Source organism: Pleurodeles waltl, chromosome 7 (assembly GCF_031143425.1).
Source record: "Pleurodeles waltl isolate 20211129_DDA chromosome 7, aPleWal1.hap1.20221129, whole genome shotgun sequence".
In the NCBI taxonomy this organism is placed as follows: domain Eukaryota; kingdom Metazoa; phylum Chordata; class Amphibia; order Caudata; family Salamandridae; genus Pleurodeles; species Pleurodeles waltl.
This window is the reverse complement of record NC_090446.1, coordinates 179,567,122-179,595,110: the sequence shown is the minus strand read 5'-3', so window position 1 is coordinate 179,595,110 and position 27,989 is coordinate 179,567,122. Positions and strand designations below refer to the sequence as shown.

Genomic DNA, 27,989 nt, shown 5'->3' with positions numbered 1-27,989 from the left:
ACCACCCATCAGCAGTCCTCCTGCCACATTTAGAGATCCATGTTTGCACCACAGGGATTATTTGGCAAAAGATCTTATGTTGACACAGTCGTAACACTTTTTCTGAAAACATACAGTCAGCCATTCCTCCATGTGTTAAAAATAATGCAATGATGACAGCATTTCTGTTTTTCAAAGATAGATGAAAATGCAGAAGAGCCCAGGGGGTGGGTGATGCAGCATAGCTTTTAAAAATAAAAACAATATATCCCTGCACTGCAGCATGTTTTCTGTGTATGGTAGTCCTGGACAGGCAAAAGCATGCCAAACAAGGTTTCAGCAGGCCCGCCGCTTCATTGGGTGAGCCTCCTGATGCCTTGATCAAGGGAGTAGCCAGAAAGTTAAAATAGCCAACACTTCGAACGAAAACTCTTATGGCGCCAAGCAAATGAAGCAAGATATCACAACCCTTCACAGATGAGGTGTCTTCTCTCTTCCAACCAAACACGTATCTATTCATCTTTCCACACACCTGCTGACAGCCACAGTTTTACCCTTACGTTCTGTCATCCATTCCTTCACTCAATCCTTCCACCCTTTCACTCCATCCATCATCCTCTCTCTCACTCTTCTATCCTTTAACTCAGCCATAGTCATCCATCCTTTCACTCATCCTTCCACTCAACTACTCATCCATCCGTGCATTTACGCTTACACTCATCCATCCATCCACTCACCCACCTAATCTTTCACTCATCCATACATTCTTTCATCCACCCACCCTCACTTTCACTCATCTATCCATCCTTTCATCATCCATCCTCCCTTTCGCACATCCATCCTTTCTTTTATTCATCCATCCTTTCTCTCATCTAACCATCCATACTTCCACTCATCCATCCTTCCTTTCCCTCATCATCCATTCTTTTGCTCTTCCATCCATCCACCCTTTCACTCCACCCATCTTTTCACCACATCCATCTGTCCATCCTCCCTTCCATCAATCCATCAACCCATCCACCCTCCCTTTCACTTATTCATCCATCCTTTCACTCACACACTCCATGTATCCATTCATTCTTCCTCTCTTCGTCCATCCTTTCACTTCTTCATCCATCCATCCTACCTTGCACTTATCCATCCATTATTTCAGACATCCATCCCACCTGTTCACTCATCCATGCTTACATCCATCCTTTAAGTCATTCATCCATCCTGCCACTCACCCATCTAGACACTCACCCGTCTAGCCATTTTACTCACTCACTCCCCTCTGTCTGCTAAGTTGCAGACAGAAGAGACCCAGCAAGAACTCCATCCCTCTAGCTTCTAAAGTTGGGGGTTCATGACGCCCCATCAGCCATCCTTTCACTCATCTCTCCGTCAATCCATCTTTTTTACTTATCCATCTATTCACCCTTTCATTCCGTCCACTTATCAACCCTTTCGCTCCACCCATTCATCCATCCTTTCTCATCATCCATCCACACTTTCAGTCATCCAGGAATTCACCCTTCCATTCATCTATCCACCCTCCCTTTCACTCATCCATTTATTATTTCACTCCGCCATCCTTACATCCAACTTTTCACTCATCCATTCACCCAGCCATCAACCCTTCTAATCGCCTATCCACCCTTTCACTCACACACCTATCCGACAGTCTTTTCACTCACTCAGTCAACCAACCACCCACCCTCTCACGTTATTTATGAGCCTTTGGCCTGCAGGCAGAAAAGGTCCATCAAGAACAGCGCCTCCCCGGAGCTTTAGCTGCTAAAGCGGGGATTCACGAATCACGACGCCCGCATGTCTGATCCCGAGTGCCAGCCCCGGACCAGCTCTAAGTTTGTTTCCAAGGTTACAGCTGGTGGAGGTGCAGAAATACAACAGAAAATCAGCAGTGCCCCCACTTTTAAATCAGGCGAGCTGGACAGACAATACATCTGTTATTTTTCTTGCATATCTTTACCGCAGGACTCACTGCAACTGACTGGTTTACGCAATTTAAGGGGAAGCCCAGCTCCAGTAACAAAGTTAGCGCTATCAAAGAGGAGAGAATATGATCAAAGCATCCTAGGTTCTGGTCTTGACCGCACCAATAAGCAAAAAGCAGAATGCCAAATCTCGTGAAGTCCAAAAATACTGGAACATTGTAATAAATGTTGGGGGTGGTGTCGAGAGCAGATGGATGTCGAACGACCACGCATGTTACTCTGCCCTTCGCACCGAAAGCAGGCAGGGACATGGCTTGACACAACCCGTCACCCCTGCACGCCTCCCCGGGGCTGGCCACGAGAGGAGGGGCAGCCACCGGAGCTGTGTATAAAGTTTGCGAACCGCTCTGCTCTTCGGGGCCTGGAGAGAAACTTGGCCAGCAGTAACCTCAGCTCTCTGAGCACATTCCATCCCAAGGGAGCGGGGAGACCAGGAGAGGGCTGGCAGCAGCGGCAAGAAAGGCGGCATTGTGTGAGCTCAGAAGGGACTGAGACTCCTACGAGCGGCCCCTTTACCGTTTTGTCATTCTAGTGAGGTGAGTGTGCATTGTTACTCCAAGGAGTAAGAGGGAGTTTTGACATTGTGTGCGAGTGACAAAGTGTAACTTGTAAAAAACAAAAGAGAATGGACCCAAAGTTGTTGCTAGGCGCATCCCTAGCTCTGCGAGTGCAGTTGCCAAGTAACAGCACCGCCTAGTTTTGATTTCACCCCTCACCTCATTCTTCCACCACCCTTCACTTCTGGGGCCAGATCACAGAACATTTTTGACTTACTGATGTCCTCGTGAGAACTAGTCAGTCTTTGGTGCGAAACCCCTTTTACCACCACATTATGGAAGTACATTTGTGGAGTGTGGCGCTAACTTATATGCATGTATATTATGTTTATTTTTTGTGAACGTACATGTTGTGTTTTTGGTGCTTTTGTGTTAATTTTTTGTGGTGGTTTGTTGTGTTGTGTTGCATTTGCTTTTCTTGCACCCTGTTAGATTTATTTATGTAGTTATTTTAGTTGGTGTTATAATATTATGTTGTGTGCGGATGTGCTCTAATCACTTTAGAGATACTAACAAATGCTGCTGCATTTCCCGCCAAAAGCAGCACATGCCTTTAAAGTTCCACACCCAACAACCATTTACCACAGTGGAAGGTAGTAAAATACTGCTGATCCAGCTCAACTAATTAAGACACTACTCAGTCCAAAACTGTGGCAGAGACCTTAAGTTAGTGCTTCCAGAGCTTACTTCATGTGATCCAGTCCCTGTCTCTTCATCTCGCAGGTTCTTTTTCATGTAATCCAGATTCCTCCCACTGTCGTCATTTTCCTTTCTCTCCCTCTTTCTTTCTCCCCTTTCCTTCTTGCTCTCTATTGCTTTGGTTCAAAATGTAATGATGAAAAAGAAGTCCTGGTCCCCAAAAATTAGTGCCCATCACCAGCGACTACTACACACAATAAGCACAAGGGGATGACATTTGAAGGTTTTGTTGGTTAGAGTGGTCAAGAGGTTCCACAGCATTTATTAAGGGCAGCAGGAAGGATGCTGTCAAAGAATGCATGGGGTTTAGTGATAGGAAAGGAAGCAGAAGGGGTGGGAAGATGTAAGTGGGAGGGGACTGTTACTAGATGGCTGGTATCAGAGATTTAGGGAAAAAGTGTGTCAGAGAGGAAGTGGGGTCACTGCCATGTGGCCAAGAAGAGGAGAAAAAGTGTTATTCACTGCAGGTGGGACTATTAGGACCGTAAGCCATTTTACAGCCTATCAACTGACCCTCATTTTGAGGATGTCATCAACCCCAATCTCAGCCTCACCCTCCAGACAAAATAAAATGCTTTCTATAAACTTCAGTAGCATCACCCGCTATGAAAGCCCTCTTCAGCCGTCCAACATATTTTTTCCTCTCCATTGGTTTAAATGCTATCTATCACCAGTGCTTAATTTGTGTCGGTGTTTTCTGGTGCTCAGCACACACTTAATTGCTAACACCGACACTTATGGCAGTCCACCACATGGTGGCGCTGGATTTTTAATTCTGTATGAAGCAAATCACCTTAACAATTAAATGCGCATTTAAAAAATAATTCTGGAGCGTTTAGGCCATTTTTACTGTTTTGAGTGGTCTGTCATTTTCTAATCTGAACATTTTTTTTATTGGGATGTTTAGTATGGAGCATTTGCACTGGCATGTGGCAGTGATTGTAATTCCAGTCGGTAGTGAAACCTGCAGTGGCCTCCTGAGCAAAACCTTGGGCCCTGGTAGTTGTTTATTTACAAATTAAGCACTTAGTATCACCCTCCAAAGGCTCCCCCATTCACTTTCCAAGGAGATACAAAATGAGGGGTATGCTTAGACGGAAATGACCTAAGGTTAGTTACTGGAAGGCTGTTCATAGAAGGCAGAAAGCTTTTGGAGAACAAGCAGGGGCTGTATAAAGAGTACCTAGAACTACCGATCATGGAGAGGTTTTATACCAGAATATCGAGAACAAAAATATCGCGGGGCTAAAATATCAAGGGCAGACTATCATGAAGGTAAGTGGATGTATATGTATAGATTTACTATCTTAACTACACACACACACGCGCGTTTATTCCAGCATCAATTGGTGATAGCCTGAATTTAGGTCGATTTTGGAAGCCATCTTGCCTCGTTGAGATCGGCTACAATTCCGTCAGTGTCTGAGGTGATGTGCCAAGGTACGTAGATGTGATACTTATCCTATACTTTACCTCTTTATACTTTCCTTCAAAATATTTTTGTCCTAGATATTTTGATCCCATTATATTTTGCGGTTGGTATTTTGGTGAAATACCCAAGGGGAGCTGATACTGCCCGGCAGGTGCAGGCACATGAAAGGGGCGTGGGGAATTCTTGTAATAAGGGGAAAGGGGACGGACCTTTTCTAAGGGAAAGGAGGCTAGCTGTTTGGATGGAACATGAGCCCACCTCACATTGGAGGTAAGCGGATAGCAAGGGGTGCTCTCTGGTGTTTGATGAGACATTGTGAATAGGGCTTCCATTTAGGCTACCAGGGGCTCATAAATAGCCATTAATGCGTGTGCTGCTATCAGTGCTTAAGATGAGCCGGTGGGTTCCGGTGCGGGGCACCGGCATTTATTTTTGAGGGCCGGCACTTATTTTTCTGCCTCAAGCATTTACTGAACAAAATGCACATATGGGAAAGGTGGGGGGAAGAGAAAAACGAGAGGGCGTCATAAAGGCAGAAAGCGAAAAAACTGCAAGAGTGAGCGGAAGGGACAGGACGTGGCTGTACATGGATTAAAGAGGCCCGAGATGGCTTCAGGATTACTCTGTCTCAGTATTCCGTATTCGCACATTTAAATGCAGCAGCCGCGTGTTTCGGAGGTGAGCTTTGGTCACCCGCACGTTTTTATTTACAAATTAAGCCCTGGCTGCTATCAACATATCGAAAGGGTCCCATGCTGTGACCCATCTTTGGCCTTGCCCTTGTTAATGCAGGCAAGGCCAGTAACTGCACAGGGGGCTTCCTTTACACTGAACTCCCCAAGGGACTGCTGTCAGGGGAGAGGAGAGGGTATTATGTTATTAAGTAAGCCAAGGCAGGGCTTTCTACACTCCTACCCGCCACCAACCACATGCGTGTAATTTCTATCTTACGTATAGCTGTACTGCTTTATAAACCAATTCGGATTTGTTTTATAATAGGGGTATGGATGCCATCTATTTTAAAGGGGATTGCATATTTTGGAGCGGTAGTTCAGTATGTATGACCTCTCCTTTTGTCAGCCCATGGAAGCTCAAATTCAGAGTCTCTCGGGTGTGGACTTGCAGAGCGTTGCGCCCCGCCCCCCAAAAGCAGGACTGTAGTTCTCTAAAGTCAGAGCGCCAACTTTGCTAATCCACAGGCATGCCCCATCTTGTGAAGTACGCTGCTGGACTGCTGAGGGGAGGGGGCGGGGGAGTCGAGGAGGGCTCTGGGAACAGGCCTGTGCGAAGTCCAAGAATCGGCGTTTCATTTCAGTGGCATCTCGGCAGAGAAGGGTTATTAAGTATTTTACTTATTGTATTCAGCCTGGGTACACTTTGTTCTGATGTTTTTTCATCTATCTCAGGGAGTATTGTGAAAGCTGGTTCTTTGTTTAAGGAATGCTTAGTTAAGTTTCTCTTGGAAGGCCTCTTAATGAGCCAATAGAAACTTTTTTGTCACAGCTGCGTATTGGCCTGTGAGGACATCTGGATATTTCCTTAAGTGCACAAGGTGCAGTGGCACCGGGGCCCAGGAGTGTTGCGGGCCCTCAGAACCTTAATCATGGTTGTATACTTCCCAACCAACGGATATGGTGGCCAAACTTCTTGCCTCCACCAGGTCTCATGACACCCTTGCTACACAAGTGATGGCACTGATCACGGAGAATGACCTGCGAAGGTGGTGAACAGTGGTGTCAGGATTTGGGGTTGAACTCAAATATTGCACCCAGTGAAGGTGAAATATTAGAGAAACGGTTCAGGTGTCTTTGGTGGAGGTGGCAAGCTGGCATATTCTTTTCTGAATCTGGTGCATGCTTAGTGGCTCCATAGCCACAGCATTGTCCTTAACACCTTGAAATCAGATGTGGTTTCCCTCATGATGAAGAAGCCTTCTTTGGGTCCTGGAGATCCGGCTCATTTTAAGTACTTTATTTGATCCGGTGGTTTCTGGTGCTTGACACCTGCACTTGATAGTCAACACTATGACTGCACTTATGATAGCCGCCACACGGTGGTGATGTTTGTCTAATCTAGAGATAGCACAACAAGTTGTTTATTAATTCAACATGCATTACAAATGATTACATGCAGCTCAAGCCATCTTATAGCCTTGAGGGCCTGGAATAGACTCAATTGCCACACATGTGAGTGTCATGCTTGGAGCTGGCAGGGGCAATAGTGATGGAAGCTGCAGTGGCCTCCTGACGAAGGCCCTGACACTTATTTTTTTAAATTCCTTTGAATCCTATCTGACTGATTTTTGGAGGGATACGAGCAGGGAGCTACTCGTCCCTCAGTCCATGAATGAAGGTGGATGGTGATGTGTTGATACATTAATTTGTGTCTCCCCCCTGCATTCAACATTACTGACCACACACTGTTCATTCAATGCTTCATCCATCTTGGCTTATGTGGCTTGGTCATGAATGTCGTGCCCCTCCACCAGAAACAATATTATTGTTTTCTTCAGACTGTGATATGGGTGAATGTAAAAATGAATTCTTATCAGGACCTTCCCATAAAGTCTGTGTGAGACCTTTCAACCTTAACAGCAAGTGCTCACTGAACATTCAGTAACCTGCATCGCTTAATTTGTAAATAAAAAAGTGCCAGTGCCGAAAGCTCTCCTCTGAAACAAGCGGCTGCTGCAATTAAATGTGAGAGCACAGAATACTGAAGCAGCATAATCCTGAAGCCATCTTGGGCCTCTTTAATCCATTTATGGAAACTCCCTACACCTTAAACTCACTCTTGCTGCTTTCTCCCTTTGTGGTACTTTTTCATTTTTCTCTTCGCCAGTCTTTCCATATGTGTCTTTTGCTCGCAGTAAATGCTTGAGGCAGAAAAATAAGGGCCAACCCTCAAAAATAAGTGCCGATGCTCCGCACCGGAATCAACAAGCACAAATTAAGCACTGGTAACCTGATAAATGGTACAGCCTGCTTACAAAACTTTACTGTGCCATTTCACAAGTTTCTTGCAGTTCACATTGGTAGTGATACTGGATGAGCAGTAAGGCGCTGGAATAAGGATTTCTCTTTTAAATCGCTTAATTTCCATTAACAATTTTATTATATTTATTCAATATCATCTTCAGTTGTACATCTTGACAAGTAAGAGCCCTGTCACTAATGCATTTAAGAGTACGTGAAATAGTACTACAGAAGGACTCTTCTCACATACTCTTTCACGCTCTTTTGAATCTGGCCCAAAGTGTCCAGCTCCCTATTAGTAAAAGTGCAAAGAGTGCACAGTCCTTACTAATTGTATTAACTGTTTGATTATTCCTAGAATTTCAAATTTTAGTTTTATTTTAAATGTTTTGGGGCCAATTCACAAAGGCACATAAGAGCATAATATAGTACTACAGAGGTGTGGTCTGGGATGCATGGAGACAGCGCTGTAACCTCTGAGCTCCTATGCCCGAGGTCCTACTGGGGCCATTACTCCTGTTACCCCCAGGCTCTGTGACCAGCAGAGAGAGACCTGGGCTCCGATCGGGAATAACAGACTTGGGAAAAGGCGGTAACCTCTGTTGAGGTGGCCCCGTGGAGATCTGCCTGCTGCAAGATGGTGCCACGTTTAGAGTGAGCCGGGCGCCACTGGAGCGAAGGAGGCCATGTGTAAGAAGCTGGCTCTGTATATATTATATTAAAATGAGACATAGTGTGCACAGAGTCCAGGGTTTCCCCAGAGGCTTAACAGAGGCTAAAGTAGATAATACTAATGCTCTCTTTTGTAGTAGTGCAGTAGAGCAGTTAGGTTTATCAGAGGGTAGTGCAAAGCATTTGTTGTACACACAAAGACAATAGAAGAAGCACACACTCAATGAATTAACTCAAGACCAATGGTTTTATATAGCAAAGATAACTTTTCTTAATTAATTTCTAGAACCACAAGATTTAAGTTGCAGGTAAGTACTTTAGTAGTTTCATATTTCACACATGTATCAACAGTACTTTGTTTGAAATCGATAAGTTAGACATTTTATGAAATATTGGCAATAATCTGTTATAAAATTTGACACTGCAATGCTCAGAAGCAGCTCCTGGGGGGAAGAAAAATTAGATCGATTTGCAGGTAAGTACAACACTTACAGTTCCAATCTCCAGGGATTAGGGTGTCCACAGGTTGGGGTTCGAGTTAACCCCAAACACCCACCACCAGCAACACGGGGCTGGCTGGGGGCAGAGGTCAAAGTGTAGTGCTGGGGGCTGTGGATGCAGTGTGTCTTTAGACATCGGATAGCTTAGTCTGGAGCTTCGCGGTCAGGGGGGTCCTTGGGATTCCCTCTGCAGACGTTGTCGTGCAGGAGTGGAGAGGTCAACCCAGGGTGGGCATTTGCTCAGATTTGCCAGGGGATCCCTTCTAGCTGGTTGGGCCATCTGAACAGGGGCTGTGGGCATCGGGTGCAGAATGATTTGGACTCACGCATTCGGAGTGAGGTTGGAGTCTTTAGTTGTTGGTTTCTTCCAGGAAAGGACCACTGTTCACAGGACTTTTTGGTCCTTTTGGGTGCAGGGCAGTCCTCTGGAGCTTGGCAGAGGTCGCTGGTCTCACTGGATGCATTGCTGTTCTTTTGCAGGTTCTTTGAAGCAGGAGACAGGCCGGTAGGGCTGGGGCCAAAGCAATTGTCGTATTCCTTCTTTTCAGCTATGCAGTCCTTCATCTTCTTGTCAGGACACCAGGAATCTCGTGAGCTGGGTTCAGGGAGGCCCTTAAATCCTAGGTTTAGGGACGTTTTAGGGGTCAGAGGACAATAGCCAATGGCTACTGTCCCTGAGGGTGGCTACACCCTCCTTGTGCCCACTCCCCCTGGCTAGGGGGGCAGAGATCTAATACTATTGATCCCTGTCCTCCAAACCAAGATGGAGATTTCCGCAGGGAGGGAGTCACCTCTGCTCTGGGCACCCTATGGATGGTACTGGCTGGGGTGGTCACTCCTCCCTGTTTTCCCCGCTGGACTTGCTGCCAAAAGTAGGGCTTTGTTGGGGGGGCAACTCCACTAGCTGGAGTGCACTGGGGCACTGTAATCCGAGGCTTGAGCCTTACATCCACCCAGGACAGGCTTTGTTTCTGACCACCAAGAGCACAAAGTCTCTCACCCCTTGTGGTCAGAAACTTGTCTGAAAGTGGCAGGCTGGCACAGACTGGTAGTCCTACACAAGCAGTTTGGCTAACATACAGGGGGCATCTCTCAGAGGCCTTCTGTGTGCATTTTTCAATAAATCCCACACTGCCATCAGTGGGGGATTATTGTGCTGAGAAGTTTGATATCCAACTTCCCAGTATTCAGTGAAGCCATTATGGAGCTGTGGAGTTCGTGATGACACACTCCGAGACCATATACTCAATATGGCTACACTGTACTTAGAATATCTAAAAATTGACTTGGACACTGTAGGGGCATATTGCTCATGCAGCTATGCCCTCACCTGTGGTATAGTGCACCCTGCCATAGAGCTGTAAGGCCTGCTAGAGGGGTGTCTTACCTTGTCACAGGCAGTGGATTGTGGGCATGGCACCCTGAGAGGGGTGCCATGTCGACTTTGCCTTTTTCACCACACTAGCGAACACAAGCTGCAAGGGAAGTGTTTATTTGCTTGGTGAGGGGAACTAGGGTGGCATAATATATGCGGCAGCCCTTGGGGACTTTCTCTGATCACAGGGTTCTTGGTACCATGGGTACCTTTTACAAGGGACTTAACTGTGTGCCAACTGTGGAAGCAAAGGTACAGATTTTGGGAAAGAACACTGGTGCTGGGGCCTGGTTAGCAAGATCCCAGCACACTTTCAATCAAAGTTGGCATCACCACTAGGCAGAAAGTGGGCGTACCAATGCCAACAGTGGCACTATCAAATGAAATAGGATGAGACTGACCTTTCCAAGAGAGTCTTCATTATCTAAGTGGAGAACCTGGAAAGGCTATCTGCATTGGCATGGTCAGTCCCAGGTCTGTATTCCACTAAAACGTCCATTCCCTGTAGGAATATGGACCCCCTCAAAAGTTTAGGGTTCTCACCTTTCATTTGCATTAGCAATCTGAGAGGTCTGTGGCCAGTTTAAACAATAAAGTGAGTACCAAACAATTATGGTCCCAGCTTTTTCAGGTACCAAACCACAGCAAACACCTCCTTCAATGGCACTCCAATGCTGCTCCCTTTGGAGTAACCTCCTGCTAATGAAAGCAAAAGGCTAGTCAAGGCCATCACCATTGGTTTGGGACAGGACTGCTCCTATCCCATGTTCAGAGGCATCTGTCTACACAATGAACTGCCTCGAATAATCTGGAGCTTTAAGAACTGGTGCTAAGCACATTGCATCTTTCAGGGTGTCACAGGCCTTTCGGCAGTCAATGGTCCAGTTTACCTTCTTTGGCATCTTCTTTGAGGTCAGTTCAGTGAGGGGAGTCACAATGGATCCATACCCCTTCTCAAACCTCCTGTCATAACCAGTCAAACCAAGGAATGCCCTGACTTAAGTCTGGGTTTTTGAAGCTTCCCAGTCCAGAATTGTCTGGATCTTGGGTTGTGAAGGTTGTACTTGGCCTCCACCTACAAGGTGGCCCAAGTATACAAGTGTGCCCTGCCCTATTTGGCACTTAGATGGTGATCCTGCCAGCTGGAGCTAAACACAGCAATATCATCTAGATATGCTCCACTAAAGGACTTCAAGCCAGCAAGGACTTGGTTCACCAACCTTTGGAAGGTAGCAGGGGCATTCTTTAAGCCAAAGGGCATAGCAGTGAACTGATAATGCCAATAAGGTTTAGAGAATGCGGTCTTTTCTTTTGCTCCAGGTGCCATCCTAATTTGCCAGTATTCTGCAGTTAAGTCAAAGGTACTTACAAATTTGGCTGCACCTAACTTATCAATCAATTCATCTGCTCTGGGTATAGGGTATGCATCTGTCTTGGTGACAGAGTTGAGCCCTCTGTAGTCCACACAGAAACTCATTTCTCTCTTGCTATCTTTTGTAAGAGGTTTGGGGACTGAGACAGCAGGGTTAGCCTAGGGACTGTCAGAGTGCTCTATTAACCCTAACTCCAGCATCCTGTGGACTTCCACTTTGATGCTCTCCTTGACTTGGTCAAATTGGCTATACATTTTGTTTTTGACAGGTAAACTGTCTCCTGTGTCCACATCATGGGTACACAGGTGTGTTTGGCCAGGGGCCAAAGAGAATAGCTCAGCACACTGCTGTAGGACTTACCTGCAGTCAGCTTGCTGTTGGGCAGAGAGGGTGTCTGAATAGACAACTCCACCTACTGACCCATTTTTAGGGTCAGTTGAGAGGAGGTCAGGGAGAGGTTCACTCTCTGCTTCCTGATCCTCATCAATAACCATCAGCGTGGTTATGTCCGCCCTATCATTGTAGAGTTTCAGGTCATTAATACGGATCACTGTCTTGGGTGCCCTGCTAGTGCCCAGGTCCAACAAGTAGGTGACCTCACCCTTCTTTTCTAGGATTCGGTAAGGGCCACACCATCTGTCCTGAGGTGCTCTGGGAGCCACAGGCTCCAGACACCAAACTTGCTGCCCTGGCTGGAATTCTACCAGTGCAGCCTTTTGGTCATACCACAACTTCTGGAGTTGCTGGCTGGCCTCAAGGTTTTTGGATGCCTTTTCCATGAACTCGGCAATCGTAGAGCAGAGGCCAAGCACATAGTCCACCACATCTTGTTTAGGCTCATGGAGAGGTCTCTCCCAGCTTTCTCTAACAAGTGCCAGTGATCCCCTTACAGGATGGCCAAACAGAAGCTCAAGGGGGTAAACCCTACTCCTTTCTGTAGTACCTATCTGTAGGCAAATAACAGGCATGGTAGGAGGACATCCCAACTCCTTTTGAGTGTTTCAGGGAGCCCCATAATCATGCCCTTCAATGTCTTGTTGAACCTCTCAACAAGTCCATTGGTTTGTGGTTGTATGGTGTGGTGAATTTGCAAGTCACCCCACACTCATTCCACATGTGTTTCAGGTAAGCTGACATGAAGTTTGTACCTCTGTCAGAAACCACCTCCTTAGGAAAACCCATTCCGGTAAAAATACCAATCAGGACCTTGGCTACTGCAGGAGCTGTAGTAGACCTAAAGGGAATTGCGTCATGGTACCTGCTAGCATGATCCACTACTAACAGTAGTATTAGTTTCCTGAGGCTGTGGGTGGTTCAAGTGGACTCACAATGTCCACACCAACCCTTTCAAAGGGAACCCCCACATCAGGGAGTCGAATGAGAGGGTCCTTTGGGTGGCCACCTGTCTTGCCACTGGCTTGACTGGTGACACAGGAGCTGCAAAGCTCCTTCAGGTTTTGGGACATGTTGGGCCAATACAAGTGGTTGACAAGTCTGCTCCATGTTTTGGTCTGTCCCAAATGCCCAGCTAAGGGTATGTCATGGGCCAAAGTTAGAAAACACTCCCTAAACTTCCAAGGCACTACCACTCTCCTGGTGGCACCAGGCTTGGTGTCTGGCCACATTGAAAAGGAGTCCATCTTCCCAATAGACCCTGTGGGAGCCACTGACATCTCCCTTCTCATGTGCAGCAGCTTTGTGCCTCAGGCCTTCAAGAGTGGGACAAGTTTTTTGTCCCTGGCACAGCTGTTCCCTTGAGGGTCCCCCTGGGCCCAGGATCTCAACCTGATAAGACTCTAGCTCCATGGGCTCAATTCGATCAGATGATAAGACATCTTACTGAGAAGAGAGGTCTTGTTTCTTGTGCTGTTTAGAGGCTGGTCCTCCAGTCCTCTTACATTTTCTCTTGGAAGGTTGGGCCATTATTCCAGGCTCCAACACTTTATTTTAACCTTGTGCTCTGCTCTGTGCTCTAGTTTTCACACACACCAGTTTAGGGATTCTGAGCATGGCTGCATGGGTTTTGAGCCCTACCTCAGCCAAAGCTGAGGACTCAAGATCATTCCCTAGCAAGCATTCCACTGGGATTGCAGAAGAGACCACTACCTTTTTCAGGCCAGTAATCGCTCCCCATTTTAAAGTCACTATAGCCATGGGATGGACTTTAGTCACATTGCCAGCATTGGTAACTAGATATGTTTGTCCAGCCAAATACTGTCCTGGGGAAGCCAGTTTCTCTGTCACCATGGTGACACTGGCACCTGTATCCCTCAGGGCTTCTACTTTTGTCCCATTGATTAAGAGCTGCTGCCTGAATTTTGGATGTTAGGCAGCCTGGCAACTAGTGTGGCTATTTTCACCCCACCCTCAAAGACTAGAGTAGCTTCAGTGTGATCCCTGATTTGCTCTGGGCACACTGTTGATCCCACCTGGAGACTGGCTGTTCCAAAACTAATTGGAGTAGTGCTAGTGGGGGTTTACTTGGGACAGGCCATGTCTCCAGTTTGGTGTCCATGCTATTTACAAGTGTGACACCAGGCCTTCTAGAGATCAAAGTTTTTACCCTTATACCCATTTGTAGACTGTGAAGAGGCTCGGGCCCACCCTCCTGAGCCATTTTTTGGGGCCCTTGTGTAGACTTTGTTTTTGTCCTTAGGTGTCTCAACACCTTTCCCCTGAGTGGCTTTGTGACCACTTTCTTTTGGCCCCCACCCCCCTGTGGAAGTCTTGGTCACCAATCATTGGGGAGAAATTGGACCTAGGTCTACCAGATGTTGATGCAACTTGTCATTGAAGCAGTTACTTAACAGGTGTTCCTTCATAAACAAATTATAAAGCCCATCGCAGTCATGCACTCCACTGCCAGTTATCCAATCATCTAGTGTTTTCACTGAGTAGTCTACAAAGTCAACCCAGGACTGGCTCAAGGTTTTGTGAGCCACCCAAACCTAATTCTATACTCCTCAGTGATGAATCCAATGCCCTCAATCAGGGTAGCCTTCACGTGGTCATAGGATTCACCATCTTTACCGTTGAGTGTGAGGAGTCTGACCCTACACTTACCAGTGAACAGTTCCCAAAGGAGAGCTCCCCAGTGACATCGGTTTAACTTTTTGGTTGTACAGGCCCTCTCAAAGGCTGTGAACCACTTGGTGATACCATCATCCTCTTCATATTTTGAGACACTCCCTTTTGGGATTTTTAGGATATCAGTATTCTCTTTGACCCTATTTATATTGCTGCCACCATTAATGGGTGCTAAGCCAATTTCTGCTCTCTCCCTTTCTAAAGCTTGGAGCTGTGGCTCTAAAGCTAATCTTTTGGTCATCCTTGCTAAAAGGAGGCCCTCTTCATTGAGGCTGCCCTCAATGTTCCCAGAGGAGTTGGAATCCCCTGTGGAAGATCCAGTTCCTATGAGTACTATCCTTGGAGACGAGGGCCTTGGGGCCCTGTTCTCCTTAGTTAGATGAGGAGTGGGGAGGTCATCTTCCTCACCTCTAACATCTTCCCTGAGTAGAGGTCTTCCTCTTCAGCAGGGTGGTCCCTTGTATACTCTGCCAAGAGGTCCTGGAGCTTGCCCTTCGTAGGGTTGGAAACTGTTCTGTCCTTTTTCAGCTTACAGAGGGACCTTAACTCTGCCATCCCTAGATGCAGGTAAGGGGTGAGGTTGAGTTCCACAACCATTTCCTCTGAGCTGCTCATTTTGTTATTAAACGTTGGGATTACTTTTTAGAAACTAAAAACTACTTCTAGTAACTAAATCCTAAATTTAAAATAACTTTTAAATCTAAAAAGAGATGATAAGGGGACTTAACCAAGGCCCTAGCAGGACTTTAAAAATTTAGAAAAATATGCCAAATTCAAAAATCTGTTTTCTAAATGCAATTTTGGAATTTAGTCGTGTGATCAGGTATTGGCTGAGGAGTCCAGCAAATGCTAAGTCGTAGACCCCACAGCTGCCTCCAAAATTGTATAGTCTCTCGCAAATCACAGGCTGGACAGGGCGGAGGGCGGCCTGCTGAACGTTGCTGCACTGGAGGTCGGGTTCTCCAAGGCCTGGTGGCTGCGGGTGCAGTGTGTCTTTAGGCATCGGATATCGTAGTCTGGAACTTTGCAGTCAGGAGGGTCTTCAGGATTCTCTCTGCAGGCGTCATTGTGGAGAGGTCAATCCATGGTGGGCACTTGCTCAGAATCACCTGGGGATCCTCTCTAGCTGGCTGGGCCACCTGGACACGAGCCGTGGGCGTCGGGTGCAGAGTGGTTGGGACTCACGCATTCAGAGTCCGGGTGGAGTCCTTAGTTTCTGGTTTCCTCTTGGACAGGACCACTGTCCACAGGAGTTCTTGGTCATTTGGGTTCAGGGCAGTCCTCTAGAGCTTTGCAGAGGTCGCTGGTCCCACTGAATGTGTTGCTATTCTTTAGCAGGTTCTTTGAAGCAGGACACCGGCTGGTAGTGCTGGGGCCAAATCAATTATCTTCTTCCTTTTTCTCTGCTGGAGGTTTCATCTATGTAGTCCTTCTTCTTCTTCTTCTTGTCAGGCCAAAAGGAATCTGCTGAGCTGGGTTCAGGAAGGCCCTTAAATCCTAGATTTAGGAAAAGTTTAGGGGTCAGAGGGCAGTAGCCAATTGCTACTGTCCCTGAGGGTGGCTACGCCCTCCTTGTGCCCACTCCCTCTGGGGAGGGAGGCACAAACTTAATCCTATTTGTCCATGTCCTCCAAACCAAGATGGAGGACTCTGCAGGGAGGGGGTCACCTCAGCTCTGGACTACCTTAGGGGTAGTCCTGGCTGGGATGGTCACTCCTCGATGTTTTCCCCAATTTTTCCGCTGGACTTGCCGCCAAAAGTGACGCTTTGTCCGGAGGGCAGGCAACTCCACTAGCTGGAATGCCCTGGGGCACTGTAACCCGAGGCTTGAGCCTTTGAGGCTTACCGCCAGGTGTTACATTTCCTGCAGGGGGAGGTGTGAAGCACCTCCACCCAGGACAGGTTTTGTTTCTGACCAATGACATCACAAAGGCTCTCACCCCATGTGGTCAAAAACTTGTCTGAAAGTGGCAGGCTGGCACACAGTTGTAGTTTGGCTAACATACAGGGGGCATCTCTAAGAGGCCTTCTGTGTGCATTGTCCTCACTTATGGTATAGTGCACCCTGCATGAGGGCTGTAAGGCCTGTAAGAGAGGTGTCTTACCTAGGTCACAGGCAGTGGTTTGTGGGCATGGCACCCTGAGCGGTGTGCCATGTCAACTTTGCCTTTTTCTCCCCACTAGCACACACAAGCTGCAAGGGCAGTGTACCTGTGCTTGGTGATGGGTCCCCTAGGGTGGCATAATACATGCTGCAGCCCCTGGGGATCATCCCTGGTCACAGGGCCCTTGGTACCATGGGTACCGTTTACATAGGACTTAATTGTGTGCCGGGTGTGCCAATTGTGGAAGCAATGGTACAGATTTTGGGAGAGAATACTGGTGTTGGGGCTTGGTTCGCAGGATTCCAGCACACTTTCAATCAAAGTTGGCATCAACACTAGGCAAAAAGTGGGGGGAACCATGCCAAAGGTGGCACTTTCCTACACCATGAGAGAGAGCCAGAGTGGTCCCCACCCGAATGAAGGATTTTGGGGGCCTTTGAAGTGCCCTCTGAGGTTCGCCCTGACAACTCCTTTCCTCATGCACAGGTACTCGAGGGGATGTGGACGTACAACTGGTCAGTGTGAACACCAGGGTTCACTTGAGCGGGGGGGGGGAAGAGTAGCCCCCCGCCCTGAGTTACACACCTCCCCTGGGGCAGCCACGGGGGTGTCTCACACACTGCTCCCACTGGAGGAGCTTGTGGGCCCTGACTGGGCTGAACGCAGCTGTGGCAAGATGAAGCTGGAGGCTGAAGTGAGCAGGGTGCTGCAGCGGTGAGATAAGCCGGTAAGGAGCCAGTAAGTCCCAGGCCTACTGAAAAAGATTGGGGGGCCTTTGTTCTGCCTATGATGGTTGCTCTGAAGCTCCCTCCTCTCCCCTCATACATTTGCTGAATGGGCTGCAGACAGGCTGCAAAAGGACCCCGGGGGAGTTTGGACAGCATGTGTGGGGGGTGGGCTTATCACATGCCGCTCCCACTGGGGAAGCTTTTGGCTCATGACAGGACTGCGGAGGCCAGTGTGGGGACAGGGTTGCCAGAGCAAGGATGATAGGGGTGCCTGTGGTTCGAGCATGCCAGCTGGGGAAGGGACATACTGTCACCAACCTGATTTAAGACTGTAGTGCCTGCCAGAGGCTGCCTTGAAACACCAGGCCCAGAGAGCCATTGACAGCCCAGGCTGGGAGTGCATTAGGGTTTTTCCCCACCCCCTTCCTTTACTCTCCTTATTGCCCTACAGAGGGCATTGAACTATATGAACAGTGTTTGAGCACCAGGGCGGCAGGTACAGTGCGCAAAAAAACAGTCCAGCAGCCAAAAGTGGAGGATACGCGGAGTGCCACAAGAGCACCTGCCTCGCAGCCATTGTCGATGGTGGATAATGGGTTGGAATCCCATACAGTGACTATCCAGGCAGCCATAAAGGACACTAAGAGTCATCAAACAGAAAATTGAAACTGTGGCCCATGATGTGAACTTACTTAGGGAAGACCACAGGAATCTGGTAAACAGTGTGGTGCACACATAATCAACCCTAGCCCAAACCCAACCGATGGTGCTGGAGCATGAAACCCGCATAAAGCATTTGGAAAAAGAACTGGTTGTGCTGTGGGGGAAGGTCAATTATGTGGGAGGCTGCTCGTGGTGGTATAACATTAGGATGGTGGGCCACACTGACAGGGCGGAAGGCCCATTGCTTGAACTGTTTCTTGAATTGTTTCTGGCTTGCTACGAAGGTCCTGGATGGGAAGTCTCTAAATAGTTCACAGTGGAGCGGGCTCATAGGGTTCTGGGCAAGTAGCTGATTCCAGGGGCCACTCTTAGGGCTGTGGTGGCAAGACTCCTTAACTATCTTGATAGGGAATCAGTACTCTAAAAGAAGAGGGCTCTGGCAGCTGGAGGGAGCCACTTTTAATATCTACCCGGACTACACTATGCTTGTGCAGCGGCAACAGGAAACGTTCATGGCAGTCAAGAGGCATCTAAAGAGCTTGAACATAAAATATGCTCTGCTTTTCCCTGCCAGGCTCTGCATTACTCTGGATGGTGAGATGTACTCTTTTCTACTCTAGTGGAGACATGGGAGTGGCTGGAGCAGCAGGGGTACTTGCTCCCCTGGGAAATGCAGGGAGCACCATCGGCATCAGAGTGGCAGGAATACAAGCAGCAATGTAGGCCTCTGAAGTGGACACCCCTGGGGCCCTCCTAGAGCTGGAAGACTGGCACTAGGTGGGATGTGCTTCGAGACAGCACAGATAATTCTGGTGAGGAGCACTTGGAGGTGGAGGATGGGGAAAGGGTGCTCCCCTGCTAGTGGTGACATCAATTACTTTGGGGGAAATTATTTGAGATGCTACTGGGCTCTTGATGGCTGCAGGGACTGGAGCAGATGTTGACTTTTTCCCCCCACCCTTTAGACTAAAAGGCTTCAAACTGACGGGTTGGAGCTGAGGCAGATTAAACACATTCCTCATTGTGAAAAAGTAGCCTCTTTCTAGTATGGTTACCCCTATTTTTGGCCTGTTTGTCAGTGTGTTTTGACTGCGTCACTGGTTTGTGGCCTACTTGTCAGTATGTTTCACTGTTTTCGTCAGTATGCTCTACTGTGTCACTGGCATGCTGCTAACCAGGACCCCAGTGCTTATGCTCTCTCTGGTTCCAAATTTGTCCTTACATACTGGTAACCCAGTACGTCACTCCAAATTGGCATACTGGACCCCCATTATAAGTCCCTAGTATATGGTACCTAGGTACCCAGGACATTGGGGTTCCCGTGGATCTTTATGGGCTGCAGCATTTCTTTTGCCACCCATAAGGAGCCCATACAAAGGCTTCTACAGGACTGCAATTGCAACCTGTGTGAAATAGTGCATGCTCTTTTTCACAACCATTTTCACTGCACCAGGTCACTTATAAGTCACCATTATGTCTGGCCTTCAGACCCTGAAGGCTGGGTGCAAAGTACCTGTGTGTGAGGGCACCCCTGAACTAGCAGAGGTGCCCCCACGTGGTCCAGGACCATTTTCCCAGACTTTGTGAGTACGGGGACGCCATTTTAAGTGTGCACTATACATAGGTCAATACCTATGCACAGCTTCACAATGGTAACTCCGAATATGACCATGTAAGGTGTCTAACAACTGGGAATTGTACGCCAATACTGATTCCAGTATTGGTTACACAATTCCATGCACTCTGGGGGCTCCACAGTGGACCCCCAGTACTGTCATACCAGCCTTCTGAGATTTTCACTGCAGGCCCAGCTTCTGCCACCTCACAGACAGGCTTCTGCCCTACTGGGGCTTGAGCAGCTCAATCCCAGGAAGGCAGAACAATGCATTTCGTTTAAGAGAGGGGTGTTACACCCTTTCACAATGGAAATGGATGTTACAGGCATGGGAGGGGTATCCTCCCAGAGCCTCTGGAAATGCTTTGAAAGGCACAGATGGTGCCCTCCTTGCAAAATCCAGTCTACACCAGTTCAGGGACACCCAGTCCCTGCTCTGGTGCGACACTGGACAAAGGAAAGGGGAGTGACCACTCCCCTGTCCATCACCACACCAGGGGTGGTGCCCAGAGCTCCTCCAGAGTGTCCCTGGGTTTTGCCATCTTGGATTCCAAGTTGGTTGGGCATCTGAGTGGTCAGTGCCAGCAGGTGACGTCAGAGTCCCCTCCTGATAGGTGCTTACCTGGCAAGGTGATCAATCTCCCTCTCAGGGCTTTTTAGGGTCTCTCCTCTGGTTGTTTCTCAGATTCTGATTGCAAGACTCCAGCAGGAATCTTCTGCATCCTTTACTTCACCTTCTACCGACGGATCAACCACTGACTGCTCCAGGAACTCTACAGAACTGCCACAAAGAAGCTAAGATGACTTCTGCAACATTGTATCCACTGTTTTAGTATATGGTTTGTGTTCCCCCTAGGCCCATTGCAACCTATTGTGATTTCACAATTTGCACTGTTTCCCTACTGTGTACTTACCTGTTTTTGGTTACTAGTGTATATATTTGTAATTTACTTACCTCCTAAGGGAGTATAGTCTGTTAAGTATTTTTGGCATTGTGTGACTAAAATAAAGCACTTTTATTTTTGTAACACTGAGTATTGTCTTTCACATGTGTGAGTACTGTGTTACCACAGTGGTATTGCAAGAGCTTTGCTTGTCTCCTAGTTCAGCCTTGGTGGCTCTGCCTACAGCTACCTCTACCCAGCCTGGCTTCTAGACACTGACTACATTTCACTAATAAGGGATAACTGGACCTGGTATAAGGTGTAAGTACTTTTGGTACCCACTACAAACCAGGCCAGCCTCCTACACTCTTGGACTCCACCTCGTCTGCACTTCTGTCCAGGACATTGGGCCTAGATGAGGGTAAATATCTGTTTTGTACCGATGGGGCGATCAACGTTCAATGAATTGGGGAGAGTGACCAGTTGTAAGACAGCATGTACGGTAAGTAGGGTGGGCTGGGAGGTGGGACACGCTTCAACAGTTTGATTTGTTTTGGGGATCCGGAATGGGGTGTCACCTAGATTGAAGAGGGGTGGCACAAGGGCAGTACAAGATATGCATCAGTTGGGAACGAGTGCACATACACTTAAATTGTTGACTTGGAATATTAATGTCCTGCACCACAAAATTAAATGAGGGTTGGTGACAAAGGAATTTGTCCGATACTTGACAGGTGTGGTATTTCTGCAGGAGACACACTTGAGGGAGAATAACGCACCAGCTTTAGGGTGGGGGAAATATAAGGTGATAGGCCATGCAAGATTCACTGTAGCATCAAGAAGTGTGGGTATATTGGTGAAGAAATCCCTACCACTGCAGGTGACGAAGATACAGACAGATGTCCTTGGCCAGGATGTAGTGGTCCTGGGGGATTGGGATGGTGAAACATTGGCATATATTAATGTGTACATCCCCCTGGGCTCCAAACAGATATGCTTCCTACCCTCGGATGTATTATAGCTGATGTCCCACAGGCGATGACCTTCTTGGTGGGCACAAATTCACAAACAGACCATTTTTTCACACCTAGTTTGATCCTTATCAGCTTTAGGGGGGGCAGACTATAAGGCACAAGGAATTTTTGATCAAACCCGTTGGAGATTAAATTGGCCACCCCACGCTTGAGGGTGTCAGGTGAGTGGCAATGGCAGCATTGTGCCTCACTAACCCCTTTAAGGTTTCAGGGTTGACTAGCGTCGCAGGATTATATTTATCAGGAAATACTGAATCAGTGGAATACGCAGTGGGAGGCTTATAACATTATGATAAGGGATGAGATAATTTCGGGAAAGTTGAGGATAAAAAGACAGAGGGAGTGGGATTGCTTTATAGCAAGAAGGGACCTCAGACTCCTGGATGATACGCATGCCTAAACCCCAGCAGAAGAGCTCACTTAGAAGTTGGTTCGGAAGGAAGGAGTATCGAGCGTGGGTGACCAGCGAGGTGTTACAGGTGTGCATAGCCAGGCAAGGAAAGATATTGGAAGCAGGACACAAGATGGGCACCCTTCTGACATGGCTGGCAGCTGAGGACATAGATAGATCACACATTAGCAAGATGATGAACCCCATAGGGGTGAGGGTGACAGGTAGTGAAGGAATAGTGATGGTCATGGCAGAATAGCTATGGGGTTTCTATTCAGAGAAGCTGCCTATCCAGGGTTCAGATCATCAGGACTTTGTCAGGGATTGCTGCCATAGTACACTGGAGCACCAGAGGGCGCTAGACCTAGAAAGGACTTGATGCAGGGAAAGATACGAACCACGCTCTCACAGCTTCAGACTGGGAAGCACTAGCTCCAAATGATTCCCAGTGGATGTCATGAGGAGGCTGTCCGCTGAAATTGTGGCCCCACTGCATGAGGGGACCCTCTGAATAGATGGGACTCTTATAGACCTATTTCCCTCCTCAATATAGGCACCAACATTTTGACCAAGGCTTTAGCTAACACCTGATGGATGTTATCCTGGACGTGATCCACCCAAGCCAGAATGGGTTTATGCCTCATAGATCTACCAGACTCAGGCGCTCATTAGGAGTCTGGTGGTCCTGGGACGATCGGACCGCCGCCAAAGCAGCTGTCCGCCCTCCACATTATGACCCTGGCGGAGCTGCCACTGTACCACCGCCGGCACCGCCAGGTTGCTGCCAGTCGACAGCCTGGTGGTGACAGCGGTCTTAATCGTCAGGGCAGCGCTGCAAGCAGCGCTTCCCTGGTGTTTACGACTCCCGTCTCTACCAGCTTTTGCATGGCGGTCCCATGCAAAGGCTGGTGGAGTCAGGGCGGCAGGGGCCCCATGGGGCCTCTACACTGCTCATGCACTTGGCATGGACAGTTCAGGGGCCCTCATGGATAGCCCTGTTGCGCTTTTCATTGCCCAAATTACGGGCAGTGAAAAGCACGATGGGTGCTGTCACACCCGACCACCGCAACATTACAAGCCGGCATTAATGTTGTGGTGAGTTGCCCGCTGGCCCCGCGGGAAACTCCTAATAGGGCTAGCGGGTGTAAAACTGGAGTCGCGTTTTTCCGACCCAAAGAGTCTGGTGAGTGGCGAACTCTTAATAAGGGCCTCAGTATTTTTAGGGTCGAGAATAGTATTGCAGCCACTCAGTGGGGAGAAGGTGCCTTTGGCGTTGGTCTCACTTCACACTCATAAGGCCTTCGAATTCGACTGCAGTTCTGAAGAAGATGGGTTTCGGGGCAAAATTTCTGGTTCGCTTAGTCTATATGAATTTTAAGTCACGGCCTAAGGTAAATGGGATCCTCTCCCCAGACTTCCCGATTCAAAGGGGTACAAGGCAGGGCCGTCCTTAGTCACTGACGCTGTTTGTGTTGCTGATGGAACTGCTGGCTTAGTGGGTGCGCATCGAAACCCCAAATGATTTTTGAAGGTGGGACCTCCCCCTTGGGAAGATAGCATCTTGCTTTATGCAGTTCTGTTATACCTAGCCAACCCTCACCAGAACTTGGGAAGAGTCAGTGAAATATTTGTGATTTATGGGAAATACTCTGGCTTCAAATTAGTTGAGAAAAGTCCTTGATCTTTCCAGTGGGTACATGGAGGACACAGTGGAGTCTCTCCATGCTGCTCAGGATCAAGCATTGATATTTTAAATATCTGGGATTATGGACTTCCAGGGGGAGGACTACAGTTATGAGGAAAATCTAGTACCCCTGCTCCGGAGAGTGGAGTCAGACGTTGGGCACTGGGCGCACTGCTGCTGTCCATGATTGAGCAGCACTGTTTAAAATGACGGCCCTGCCTCGCTTCATAGATATACTCCAAAACAGCCCATATGGCATACCCAAGTCAACTTTAAGGCAATCAATGCACTGTTGAGAACATTGTTGTGATAGGGAGGCCCACCAAGGATAGTTTGGTCCACTCTTCAGCGCTCCACACACAAGGGAGGCATAGCACTCCCAAGTGTAAGGTGCTACTACGAGACTGCGCAGGTCAGTGCTGTTATGGATGTTGGATGGGCATATGCGCAACTAGATGACCCAGCTTATCACTAGGACCAGGAGGCATGAGGGGAAAAATGATATCTCCAGGTATGGTATGGTGGGAGAGTACCCAGGGATGTCCACCCAGCATCGAGAATGGTCTTTGCTGTATGGCATACGCTAAATAGAGAAATGGGTTGGATCAGGTGAATCACATCAAAGACCCCTTTATGGTTGGGCATATGGCAGGGAGCAGTGCCGGGTCTCTCCGGCTTCTGGAAGTGGGATGCAATAGGGATCAAATACCCTCGATGGGGTTTGGGATGCAAAAAGAGGTGGTTCCGTTCTTAGAGTGGAATATGAGATGCGGCCCTCCCAAGTGTTGAATTACCTCCAACTGCACCTCGAACTGAGGGCGGAGGTGCCATCTGATGTGGAAATTATGGAGACCGTGCCACTGGATTGGAGACTGCTAGATGCACACCAAGGCAATCGTCCTCAATATCAGACACTGTTGAGAAACACAAGGGGACTTCAAGCCCCTTAGGGTTGTGGCAGGGGGATGTGGGAGTGATGGAGGATGAGGACTGGGGGAATGCTTTGAACTTCCCCAGTATAGAGGCAATAAAGGCCCAATACTGGCTGCCACAGCTTAAGATTCTAAATTGCATATATTATATTAGGGTTCTCTTACATAAAATAGGGAAAACGTCTGATGAGGGTGCCTGTGAGGATGTGAGCAGAGGGACACATTTATTCATACCCTGTGGAATTGTACATTTCTTCTCACTTATTGGTAAGGGGCAATGCCCAAATTAGAAGACCCCACTGGATACATATGGGCACAGTTAGTGTTGGTGAGGATCTGGAGTGGTTCAGATGCATTCACCTACCAGCGGTTCCTATTCAACCTGGACTTTCTTCTGGCTAAGAGGAAACTGGTGCATAAATGGGGCTCCATGAAGTACTGGTGGTGAGACATTGGGAACGTGAATGGATATTTGCTATGCAGGAGAAAATGTGATCTGTAACGGGAGAGGCGGCCCAAAAATTGTTATAAAATATGGAATGGCAGGGCGGATGAGGACTAACATTGTCTGGCAAGCCACGAGTCAGGAAGAAATGGTGGGTCAGACACATGGCTATGCTGGGATAGACTCATGTACACGGACCACGGCCAACTACGGGGTGATTGGGGCATCCACCTGTGGTTGGAGGGCTGGGGGTACAGATTGATGGATAGTGATCTCACAGGGTGGAAGGTGGTGGAGGGGGAGGGAAAACACTGTTTGTTATAAAAGAATGTTATGATGTTTCCAAAATCAATGAGTACTACAGATGTACCTCTTTATACACTGCAAATGCCTTTGTGAATAGGTCCCTGTGGCTCAGTCGGTCTTTACTTAAATATTGACATTTCAGGTTCTTTTGTGAACTGCATCATCAATTTTCACTAGCTACAAAACATCTGGAATATGGTACCATGTATATTACACTTTTCTGGTTTAATATTTTCATCATTTGGTTTCTAACAGGGACATTGCGGTCTTCGAACGTACAGTAGGCAGCTCTAAACTGAAAAGAAAAATGGTAAATGCTTTACATTTGTCCCACCTTGAAGCTGTTTTGGTACCTCCTTGGAGACTGGCCCTGTTACATGGATTTTTGCACGATCTTTGCCTAGCTACTTTGCGCTCATGGTAGTATGTTGTTTCTTCCTCTTCCGTGTTTTCGGGAATCTTACTGTTTCTTTGAGATGTCTGCGGGGTCTTTTATTTATTTATTTATTTTTGCAGTTTTATGTAGCACAAAATCAACACAAAGGTATTACAGTGCTTTACATGAGCGCTTGTTACATTACACAAGAACACATTCATTTTTGGTAGCAAGGGGAGATTAAGTGATTTGCCCAGAATCACAGGATGTTGAGCCGGAGCCGAGACTCGAACCGTGTTCCCAAGCTACGAAGTCTGGAGCTCTGGCCCCCCCCACATACTCTGCCCTTGGGTTTTTTGATTGGTGAGTGTTGGGACAGTCTGGTAATAACTTGGTGTTTTTTATATAGCACTTGGTAATACAGTTTCTGCCATTTCATAGCGCTGAAAAGCAGGTGCCATTCTTAACAAAATTGCTATAATTCATTTGCATCGACCTTGCACATATAAAGAGGTGAAAAAGCGATGTCAGGCTTGTAATCTGTGACATTCTCATTATGTCAAGACCTCTGCAGTGAGTGCGTTAACCAAATAACTTGGTAGAGCTTAACACAAGGAGATAGCACGTGCTCTTGATAAGCTCCGGAGGGTCACCAACCAAGTATTTTGGTTAGTTATAGGCAAAAAGATGGCGAAAGGTGTTGTCGCCAAAATGGTGGAAAAAGGAGTTGTGACTCCAGACCCAAGCACTTCACGGCCTCAAGCTTTATCGCAAAAAACATCTAGCCTTTGGCTGTAAATTGGGCCTCTTCAAATAGAGTTCAGTTTGTAGAGGCAGCCATTTTCCTAACCATGTAGCACAAAGAAGCTAACACAATGGTGCCACAATGAGAGGAGCAGCATATCATGGGGCACAAAAGTGGATCAAACCCCATCACTTTCTCCTCTCAGAATTTACTGGGGCCATAGCTTTGACAGTCCCCTCACTGCTACTGTGACCTTGCAGATGCCACTTCCAGAAGCCCTGTCTAAAATGGTGATCGAATAGCACTGCTTCCTGTTTGACGAGGCCCCACCTTGAATACCCCCTCCAGTCGCCTCTGAACTCCTGTGTATAATGATCCACGCATTGTCTGTCACAGTCCAGTAATGTTTAACCTGCTCTCCTCTCATCGAACCTTAGGCTCCATGTAACCCCTCCACTAAGTAACCATGCATCATTTGATGTAAAGTCCATGTGCATTATTTAGCATTGCCGTGGTTATCAAGTACATGGAAAATCAATGTCAATAACATTTCTTTCTGACCCTATCAAGTGGCCCTTTCTCATTCATGCGTCTACTGGTATTCCTCTCAGTGCTTCACCACTCGTCCTTGTGTCTATGAGAAATACATGTTTTTGTTTATATGGGTACACACCTCAAGGACTACATCTCAAAGTCACTCCTGGACAGTAACAGTAAAGACTCCATGGGCAGGAGATGTTTTAAATAGGAGAACTGTTTCACAAACTGTGGCCAACAGGACCAGCCACTGCTTGTAGTTATGTAACCCAAATGTGTTGTTGTGACTTAAGTCTTTTTCTGTAGAAGATAATAAAGAAAGACTACCAATAGAGGCTTTGACGAGTCTAGATTTGTGTCTGGCACAACATTGATAGGTTATTATAACATGGCTTGCACAGGGCCACGGTGGAAAGACCCTAGACAATTGAAATAGTGTTTTTTTTTTTACATAATTGCATCACACATTTTGTTCACATTACAAATATTTGAAATTTGAGGACCCGGCATTTAAGTGAAGTTAGCCTGAATATGGGCTAAGGCAGCCCACAGGCCTAATGTGGGCCTAAGATCTGTGCAGAAAGGATTCAGTATTTGATTCCAGAGGGGCTAGCTTGGACTTTCATCTTCCAGGGTGATACCACATGAGCCTTTGAATGATATATCACACCATCACTGCGTGGAAGAGACTGGCTGTCACTGAACTAACACACTGAGCCCAGACCACCACTATCCCAGTTAGTGAGAACTTTCAGAACCCAGCGGATGGGGTGCCGCAGCTTCAGATGACGCCATACAGAAGGCAAAAGTGTGCAAAACAAACGGTGGGAAGATAATATATATGTTTTATTTTGTGTCTGTCTCTTGGTCCTTTCCTTGTCCTGGAGCCATATCTTGT

At 47.5% G+C, this 27,989-nt stretch overlaps 1 protein-coding gene across 1 annotated transcript in view; it reads left to right on the top strand.

The window, feature by feature from the left end:
• Positions 1 to 1,713: 1,713 nt before the first annotated feature.
• The window catches only part of PLTP (phospholipid transfer protein), a 160,746-nt gene continuing 134,470 nt past the window's right edge, over positions 1,714 to 27,989 (top strand). Inside the window, exon 1 of the mRNA XM_069243516.1 lies at positions 1,714 to 2,512. The gene's annotated coding sequence lies outside the window, so the exon portion shown is untranslated. The remainder of the gene's footprint in view (positions 2,513 to 27,989) is intronic.